Source organism: Atta cephalotes (genome assembly GCF_000143395.1).
Source record: "Atta cephalotes unplaced genomic scaffold scaffold00003, whole genome shotgun sequence".
Taxonomy (NCBI): Eukaryota; Metazoa; Arthropoda; class Insecta; order Hymenoptera; family Formicidae; genus Atta; species Atta cephalotes.
This window is the reverse complement of record NW_012130067.1, coordinates 9719546-9729792: the sequence shown is the minus strand read 5'-3', so window position 1 is coordinate 9729792 and position 10247 is coordinate 9719546.

The following is a 10247-nucleotide window of genomic DNA, read 5'->3' as shown; positions in this document are numbered from 1 at the left end:
CCCCTGTGTGCCTTGGCAGTCTCAGTGATCTAGCGGTCAATTCGTTGGTGTGTGGTAATCTGTCGGGAAATGTGTCGCCGTTGTCCGACCGGCTATTGAAAAGTGCAAGCCGCTCCCGTTCGAGCCGCTTCGATTCTTGTTACGTGAAAAGGATCTATGCTCCACAATCCACGGATAAAATGACGGTTGCTGGAAAGGTAAACTTGTTGGATCTGACTATTGATCGCGGATCATTGCGAGACTTTCGCGCTTCTGGACACCGTGTCAAGATCATTTAAATCGTTGGATATCATGAAATATGTATTTAAATGAACTTTTGATTGTTAAATGAACTTTGATTCGAGGCTTTTCTTTTAAAGAAAAAGCTTCTTCATTCAAAAAACTGTCATTGTTTTCAAAATTACGTGTTATAAGTCTCGAGTTTCAGCTCCTTAGTACTTGTTGCTTGATATCGCTTATTCATACTACGATTACAGTTTATTTAAAATATTTGAAATCGCGCCACATTTTTTAAAATTGCAAACTTCGAAACAGATTTCCATGAGAATGTCCTCCTTTTTTACTGCATGGTAATGTATTGTATATACAATCGGTAGTAGAATTATTCAATTATTATCACAAGTCGCAAAGATGAAAAATATGATGATATAGAAGTATTATAGTTTCGTTCGCGCTTTGTAAAGCTCTATGTTACCTCTTAATCTTTTCTCTATACGTACAAGAGGATCTACAATCTACTATCTCGGACTATAACGTCGAATTTTGACACGGCGCACAAACGTTATCGCCCTTCTCGTGGCGTGATGTTACACGCCATAACGGACAGACGTTAAAGACTATAATTATTCTCATGATTAGCTGTCATCCGGTTTACATTTAATAGATTCACTCGGCCGCTAATTGGTCGCCCGATATTGCTGATAAATTAAGCGACAAGAAGAGTGATAGATAAGCAAACTTCTAATTTTTTCCATGAAAGTCGCGCCATTCCTCATATAATTACATAGTGTACATATGGCAATAATGATGGAGCCAATGTTTCGAGATTATTTGGAATCACGTGATAATATATAAATTTGTATTTGAGGTGTTTATTCAAAATGATTTTCAACAAATCTTTTTAATTATCGTTCTCTAATCAATTCATATTAATTTGTTTCAAAACGAAAATATAAATAATAAGAAAAAAAATATAAATAATAAGAAATTTCTAGCAAAGTTTAGAAAGGAAGCTAATGAAATTCTTTAGTTTTATTCTTTAACAATTTTCGTGTAAAATTTTAATGCTAATTTAAAATTTAAATGTAATTGTAAACGGTTTAATTATATTTAAATTATAATTTTAATTAAATTAAATTATAATAAATTTAATTAGAATTAAATATAATTTTATTTTATTTAATTATAATTACTCTATAAATTAATACATTATAGTATAATATTCTTATATAAGACAAAAAATACTAAATTCATAAGAAAATATATTTACTATAGTACAGTACAATATATTTATTATAATCATATTAATTATATATATTAATTAATTATACAACTCTCTTATTATAATCATAATTAAATTCAATTAATAATTATATCCTTGATATTATTAAATTTAATTATAATAAAGATATAGTATACTGACAATAAATCAGAAAGTTACGCGACGATGATGACGACCTTTTTTCGATGTTTCTGCTAAAATAAAATTCTTCAAAATAAATTAATTAAGAATATTCAGAAAACGTTATTTAATTACTGGATACTTTATTTCGTCCGAGACGAAGAGGAAACGTATTCGATCGCGGTCGAATCGTGTTTGGTGAACGCGCACTCTCGAAGGCGCGCTTCCGGGTTGGAATACTTGACGTTCTGGCCTTTCACGCAATCGTGCGAGAGAGTACGGCAAAGTGGACACAGCCGCCAATCGGGCTCGCATTAATCACTCGAAACTCGGTTTGCGCCAGTCCATTCGGTTGGAAGTGTGTCGAATCCGGTTGAATCTCGTACCACGCCTCGTATGCGGCGAGGATGAGCGCAAAAATGCGACAGCTATATACAAGCGGATACTCTTTCCGGAGTAATGGTTGTCGATGAACAATTCTGAACTTTTTTAACAAATTTGGATTTCTCATTCACGAGGTGAAGAGAAAATTCTTTTTTCATGGTTTACTAAATAATATTAGATTAGGGAAAAAGTTGCTTTACAAGTTGATAAAAAGACTTTTCCTCAATATATCTTCATTAAAAATTATCAAAATTTAAATTTAAAAAAAAGAGTTGTAAAGCTTGAAATTTCTATTTTTGAATAGTTAGTTATATTTTTTGTACGTGAGTTTTGTAATTTTTATATAAAATTACAAAACTCACTTACGCGCTGAAAAAAATTAAAAATTTTATTTTCACTTTATTAATCTGTAGCGTATCCCCCGTCATTTTAAATGTTTGTAGTTTCCTAAATCAGTTTTATTTATATTATTCTTTCTCTTAGTCTTTTCATAATATAATTTGAAATTAAAAATTGGGGTGCAGGGTAACTGCCATACCTGTCCGTAAAATAAACAATGAGTTAACTTAATCTTTATAATAATGTTGCTTTATAGTGTCAAATAACTCTATTGGCTGAAATAATCGTGCATATGTGGAAAAACTTTTGAAAAACTATCGCGTTACATATTTATATCTTGCAGAATAGCATAAATAAATATGCATATAATTCAAAATGTTTTATAATGAAGTGAAAAGATTCTGGAAAATCTTATATATATTCACTTACTTTATACAAATAATTCTTGTAAAATAAAAAGAATAAGAATACGTAGCATTAATGCCTATTGTGTTTTGTCAAACGCATTCATTTTTGCTTACCTTACGAAAAAATTATTGTAAAAATTAATTATTGTAAAATTGTAAACAGTATTATGAAACTGCTTATACTATCCGATAGAAGATACTTTTCAGTTTGTACTTATGTGTTTGTATATATTTTAAAGTTTTATTTTTACCTTTTGTTTAAGAAATATGGTCTAAAAATAAAATGGTATGTCGGTATCAGCGACTTTCCTCTACTTTTCACATAAGAAATTATGCAAAATGAGCATTGCGTGGTGAGATTGACAAGACGGAGCGACATAACGTTAAGAAATGAAGCGTCGCACAGAAAACATAATTTTTATATGAATTATTGTATATACAGAAATAAGGGAGACGTTGAAAGCTGAAACTTTCAGTTTTTTTAATGCAGTTAATTTCGTTATTCTACGACAACTTCTGACAATTCTACAATGGATTAAAAACGATATGTTGCATGCAATTCTGGCCTTTTTTTATAAAATCAGTTATAAATCGGTACTGAATTATTAAAAAAAGAATCACTTGCAGAATATATTTCAGTACATACTTTATACTTTAATTCTACGAAAGGAAAAAATTTTTTTTAATTTTCTTTATAAAATTAAACTAAACTTGACGTTTACAGCAATTTTCAAATTTCTTGATGAAACGTAGGACTTGAAATCGTCGAAACTTTGCGAAAAATTTTTAAAAAAGCAATTGAAAGTTTAGAATGTTTAGATCCCATATCGCAATATTCTGTTATATTTCGAATTTTCATTTATTTACATAAATACGCGAGTTATTGCGAAAAATTTGTTTAAACAGAAATCGGATATTTAAAATCATCTTAAAATGCCATAAGTTTTTATTTATTAGCATCTTAAAATTGCACTTAAAATGATTTTAAAATAAAAACAGACTATGAATATCGATTTATGAATACCAGTCATAAGGTACGTTTGGAAAACGAGCTATCAGCACTATTACGTCATTTTATCTTCGTTTTACGTTAAACAAACGATAAGCAAATGGAACGCTGATGGCCAATGTACGACAAATCAAGTATTCATCTGCATGCAGAATGAAGATGCAGTTTCCTTTTCATACGCAAGAATTTAAAACTTACAATTAAATGTGTATATACAGGTATCCCACGTAACTGTGATCATGATTTTTCCAGCACTTCCGATGATATGACAAAAATTATTTTGAATAAAAGTTAGTCAGTTTTCAATTGACTACAAATTGCAATATTAAAAATTTACAAAGTTTCTTTTTTTAGGATAAAAGTCAAGGTCACCCTATAAATTTTTTTAAATGGTACTACGTATTTTTTACTTTATAATATTGTAACTGATGTTAAGACGAATTCAACTGCTATATTATGACCTTGAGATGACCTTAAAGTCAGACGTATGAAATCAATCAATGTTTTCGTGAAAAATTATTTTATTTGTATTAAATTTTATATGGACATATTCTACAGTAGAAAAGAATTTTTGTATTAGTTGCATATCAATTTTCTCAGGAATACATTTTACAGGAATACATTTTCGACAATTGAGACTACGATTTGCTCTAATGTCAAACTAAGAAAGAACACAAGTATAAAGGAGATTCTAACAGCGCTCGAACTATGTTACAAGTACTACAAATTATGTTGACATTTTTCTACGTACACACTACATACATATACATGTGTAATAAATTGTGAACTACACTCGGGAATACCACGAATTCAGAAATGATTACGTCGGTTCCTCAATTTGTCTATAAGTATACATTTTTTTCTGAATAATGTAAAATTAAAAACATGTAAAGTTAATACAAAATAATTTTTCACGAAAACGTTTCCGTTCATTAATCCCATACGTCTAATTTTAAGGTCATCTCAAGATCATAATATAGCAGATCATTGAACTTATCTTGACATCAGTTATAATATTATGAAGTAAAAAAATAGTGCCATTTTAACAAATTAGGGTGACCTTGATTTTTTTCCTAAAAAAGAATATTTTGCAAATTATAATCAATTGAAAACTGATTAACTTTTATTTAAAATAATTTTTATTACATCATCGGAGTGCCGAAAAAATGATCACAGTTACGTGGGACACTCTGTATGTATAATATATATGTTTTTTTAATAACTCACAATTAGTATAGAGGAGAAGGTAGTGTTATGATATCATTTACATTTTATAACTTGAATAACCAATATGTAAATTGAAAAATTAACGGTTACATTCGTTAAAGTATTGTTCAATTGATTCTAGATTTACAGTTATGAAATATTTATTACTAGGATACTAACTTAGTTCAGTCAACTTAAAAAGTCAACTTAAAAATTTGGTTTTGTTAAAAAACTAATATTTTGTTGTAAAATTAATAGAAAAGTAAGACATTACAAAATGTATGCAATTTATATATTTACACATAATTTTTTCTGCATATAACAATAATAATAATAACAGTAATAGCTTTATTGCGTTTCACATTTACAAATTAGATAAAATGGGTAATATTGTACAAAGAAACCAAGATAAATGTGCAAGTAAAAGCTACAGCGATATAGCTGGTATATGACCAGTAATATTAGAATGACAGATTCATTACAATGAATATAGTACAACATTACAGTGAATATGATATTTGAACGACAATATTAATTGAAATGAGATAAGATGAACTGTGAAGTCTTTCAGTACTAAAAATCTAGTACATACAACATAGTACATACAACATAGAATTTGCAGCAATATCGTTGCAAAATCTCTGCAATATTGCTGTAAGATGTAACATTGCTGCAATGTTACAGCAGTATTGCTGCAACTTTGTGCTATAGGGGTATAATATCAATTAGATTAACAATAGCGCTATAATCGATTTATGAAATAATTATTTTGATACGAAAATCTTGAAAAAGAGATCGTAAATATTCAACACGCGTAGGAGGCCACATTGGCAAAATATCATGATATTGTTTAATTTTGCATAATATGAAATGTATGTACAGTTAAATAAAATATTAAGTAACAAACAACACATTTAAATAAATAAAATTTAATGTTCATGTGATACGCTCAAGAAAAATAAGGAAGTTTGTATAATTAAATGGTAAAATATACCTTAAAAACATTTTGAAATGATTGAAAATAAAATTATGTTATAATTCTGTATTAAGTATATTAACATTATAATGTAACGATGAACTACTGAACTAATAATTCCATAAGTAATCACTAGAATTTCTAATAGATATTAAGAGAGATTTGTGAAGCTAGCACGACATTTTATTAATATAAAAAAAAATAATGACAGTTTTAGTAGCACTCTTCATAATTCTACAATTGCATACAAAAATTAAAAAATTCCACATTTTTCATATAAAAAAACCAAATATGAAAATATAACTTGTTAACTTCGCAAATCTATCACGACAATTTTCCTCTAAAGTAAAAGAAAATATTAGCACTTTTAGCAACAATTCTTGATAAAATTTCAATTTTTATACATATTACGTGGGTCACTTGATAAGTTTGGTAAATTTCCATGAAATGGCGCTACAATCCATTTGATGACGCGACATCTCGAAAGATCCACTCTTCGAACTCCTTCAGGCCAAATTTCAGCCAGAAAGAACGCATAATTCATGTTTGGTAGTCATTTGAAGCGAGATTGGCGCGCAAAAAAGTGCTCTTCCATTAAGACAACGCGCCGTCCCACAAGTCGACCGTTGCAATGACAAAACTACGAATTGGGCTATGAATTGATTCCTCATCCACCCTATTCTCCGGATTTGGCCCCGTGTGACTTCTTTTCAAACTTAAAAACTTGGTTCGATGGGAAGAAATTCTCGTCAAATGAGGAAGTCATTGTCGCCCTCAATGAGTATTTTGCAGACTTTGAGACAGCCTACTTCAAATGACTATCAAACGTGAACTATGCGTCTTTTCTGGCTGAAATTTGGCCTGAAGGGGTTCGAAGAGTGGATCTTTCGAGATGTCGCGTCATTAAATGGATTGTAGCGCCATTTCATGGAAATTTATCAAACTTATCAAATGACCCACGTATATAGAAAACGGCCAGACATTTAAAGAAAGTGTCGTGTTGATTGCTTATGTAATTTTATGAACAGTTCTCATTAATTCTAGTAGAGTTATATGCTCTATAATCATTTTTAAACAGAATTCCGGCCGCTACGTATTTTTTATTAATTTTCATATTAATTTTTAATATCTGGATATAGCATGACAACTTTGTTTAAAAATGATTGTAGAGCCTAAAACTCTAGAATTAATGTCACTAAAATTGCTACAAGCAATTGCTATCAGCACGATACTTTTTTCTGCAAGTGTGTTAGATCTAGATAATACAAAATTAATAAAAAATGTGTAGCGGCTGAAACTCTGTTTAAAAATGATTATAGAGTATAGAATTCTATTAGAATCAATTATCGAAAAAACTGCATAAGCAATCGACGCTTTCTTCAATTGTCGGTCTGTTTCCCGTGTATATAAAACGTAAAAATTAAGAATTGTAGGAATTTTGTTTTAAAAATGTATATATTAGTATATCTTTAGAACTATCAAGAATTGTTGTTAAAAGTGTTAATATTTATGATTTTTTTATTTGGTTTTTTTAATATAAAAAATGCGAAACTTTTTTTTATTTTTATGTAGAACTGTATAGAAGAACTATGAAAAGTGCCATTGTCATTATTTTTTTTATGTTAGATGTGCTAGCTTCACATATCTCGTCAATGGGCGATATATACTTTTGGGATATTATATTCCAAACGACACGCATTTTTATGCGTGAACATAATGAATTCAGTAACGTGTGAGTTTTTATAAGACGAAATCAACTTCCCACGGAAAGAAATTAAGCGGACGATTCTTCGTGTTCCGACCTCTTTCCTGCGGTCAGACCGCAAGGAAAGCGTGTCAGCGATGACAATGATTCTAGTTTCTAACATTTTTTGTTTGTTAAATTATGATCGGTTAAAAAGTTAGCAACTTAAAACTTGTATAATAATTTTACTTTATTTTGCGATAAGCAAAACGAAAAAAAAATTTTGCATAAAAAGAAAAACGACGAAATTTTGATGTTCATCTTTTTTGACTAGTACATCATTTCCGAAATGAGCATCCACTATCTCCTTACAATATTAAAGTGTCAGTAAAGTACAAATAGCGAATTGATTATAGGCTCAAAATATTTCTCTATTTACATGCTTTTGAAATATGCATAACTTTTATATTTACTTTTTAATTTAAGAACTGTATGGAAATTACATTAATTTATATGAATTTTTTTTAACTAATTATCGTATAATTATTTTTTTTAATGATTTCCTCACAAAATGCATAAAAATAACATGCTAATTAGTCTTTAAAAGCAATTCATATGAACTAATGTAATCTTTATACATTGAGTTTTTAAATGAAAAGTAATCATAAAAATCTTATGCATATTCCGAGAGCATATAAGAAAAATATTTTGAGTCTCTAATCAATTCACTATTTGTATTTTAACTAACATTTTACTCTTGTAAGGAGACAGAATATAGGTGCTCACTTCAGAGATGGTTTAGTGTCAAAGATCATAAAAATATTGTGTGTCCATTTGGAAAATAAATAAATGAAGGAACATTTTAAGCTTATAATCACAATTTACTATCTGCATTTTATGTGGAATTTTATTCTTCCAATGATATACAGAGTGTCTCTCCGGTAAAGACGGAACAACGCTTTCTGAGATCATTTTGAGACGAAAATCTTAGTACAAAAATGTTGAAAGAAAATATTTTTTTAACATAACATCAATACTTATATTAATTAGAAAGTTATTAGTAATCAGAAATATCAATAATTAGAAATATATAATTGTATCTTCGCATACATAATTTTTACATCAATACTCATACAAGAAGCAATAATTAGTTTTCACTTTTAACATTTTTCGTTGTACTATACTCGAATACGTAAATTTTAGACAGTATAATTCGCTAACTTTAAATGTTTATAATTTAAAGAACTGTTGTAGCCTCGACATTTTGGTATTAGAATTTTTGTCTTAAAATAATCTTAAAAATCTCTCTTAAAGCATTATTCCGATCTTTACGAGACCCTATATGTCAAACTTTATTGACATACATCTTTTGAACAGCTACAGATATATTAATTTGCTTTGTAATCTTGAAAGTATATATGAAAAGCACTTACTGTACTAACTTTTTAATTTTATGAGAGATCGGGATAGTTGTTACAGTTAGTTGTTACAGTTAGTTTTTTTAGTTGCCACAGGTGGCAGCATGTTTATGAATTTTTATGAATTTTTATATGTGATTCTTATGATACTCTACTGTGATTCTTATGATACTTTACTTCTCTGATACTCTATAACTCCACTTAGTTTAGTTGTCATATTTGAACTCTAGAAGATGCTACGTACATTTTATGTATATTTTCTTCATTTTTACTATAAAAAATAAATATTTCATTGTCTAAATCGCTTGTGTTATTGTATATATAAGTTACAGGTATATGATTATCTTATTGTATATTTTTTTTGTATATATTTGATTGTAATAACACACTTTACTTGAATCGTACAAATATATGTACTGATTTTTCGATTTGTATTTTTTCGAATTGAAAATGGAAAGTTGGGACAAGTTCTTGTTACTTCGATCAGAGCAGGTTGTTACAGTGTAATTTACCCCATTGAAAACAATTTTTTTTCTTCTATAGAATGATGCACAGACTTTTATAAATAAACTTCGTCTCTATGTTTGAAGATAGCGCTGGATAGCGTCATATTTGTGTTCACTTACTCTCACATGTATAAATCACACGGAATTAATAACGTTAGTGTTTTCACATAAATTTATGCGATATTCATATATAGGACGCACATACTTACGCATATATGAACTGAAATAAGGACAGCTAGGAATCAGGTTCATCTCTTTCTATCATATTGAATTCAATCTAGTTATAAAAATCTGTGGAAAGATATGATCTTATAAAAAAAAAGATAAACAGAGGATCTATAAATGTAAAAATGCGACAGCGGCAAAGAAAGTTAAAGATGGCCAATTTCTTTGTGAGAAAACCAGCAAATATGTGTAATATTAATTTTATGACTTTCCAACATTAACTTTAATAACTACAATTAAAGAAAAAATTTTTTTTTGTAATAATATATTTTTTAATTTTATATTATAAAATAAATATTCCTTGTGAAGTATTTTGTTGTTTTGATTTTATTATAATCTTAAATTTGTTTATATATATATATATATATATATATATATATATATATATATAATAAGTAGTATATTAGTTAATAACTAACTAACTTCGTCCACTAGTAGTAAGTTATTACTAAACTTATTTATTTAGTTATTA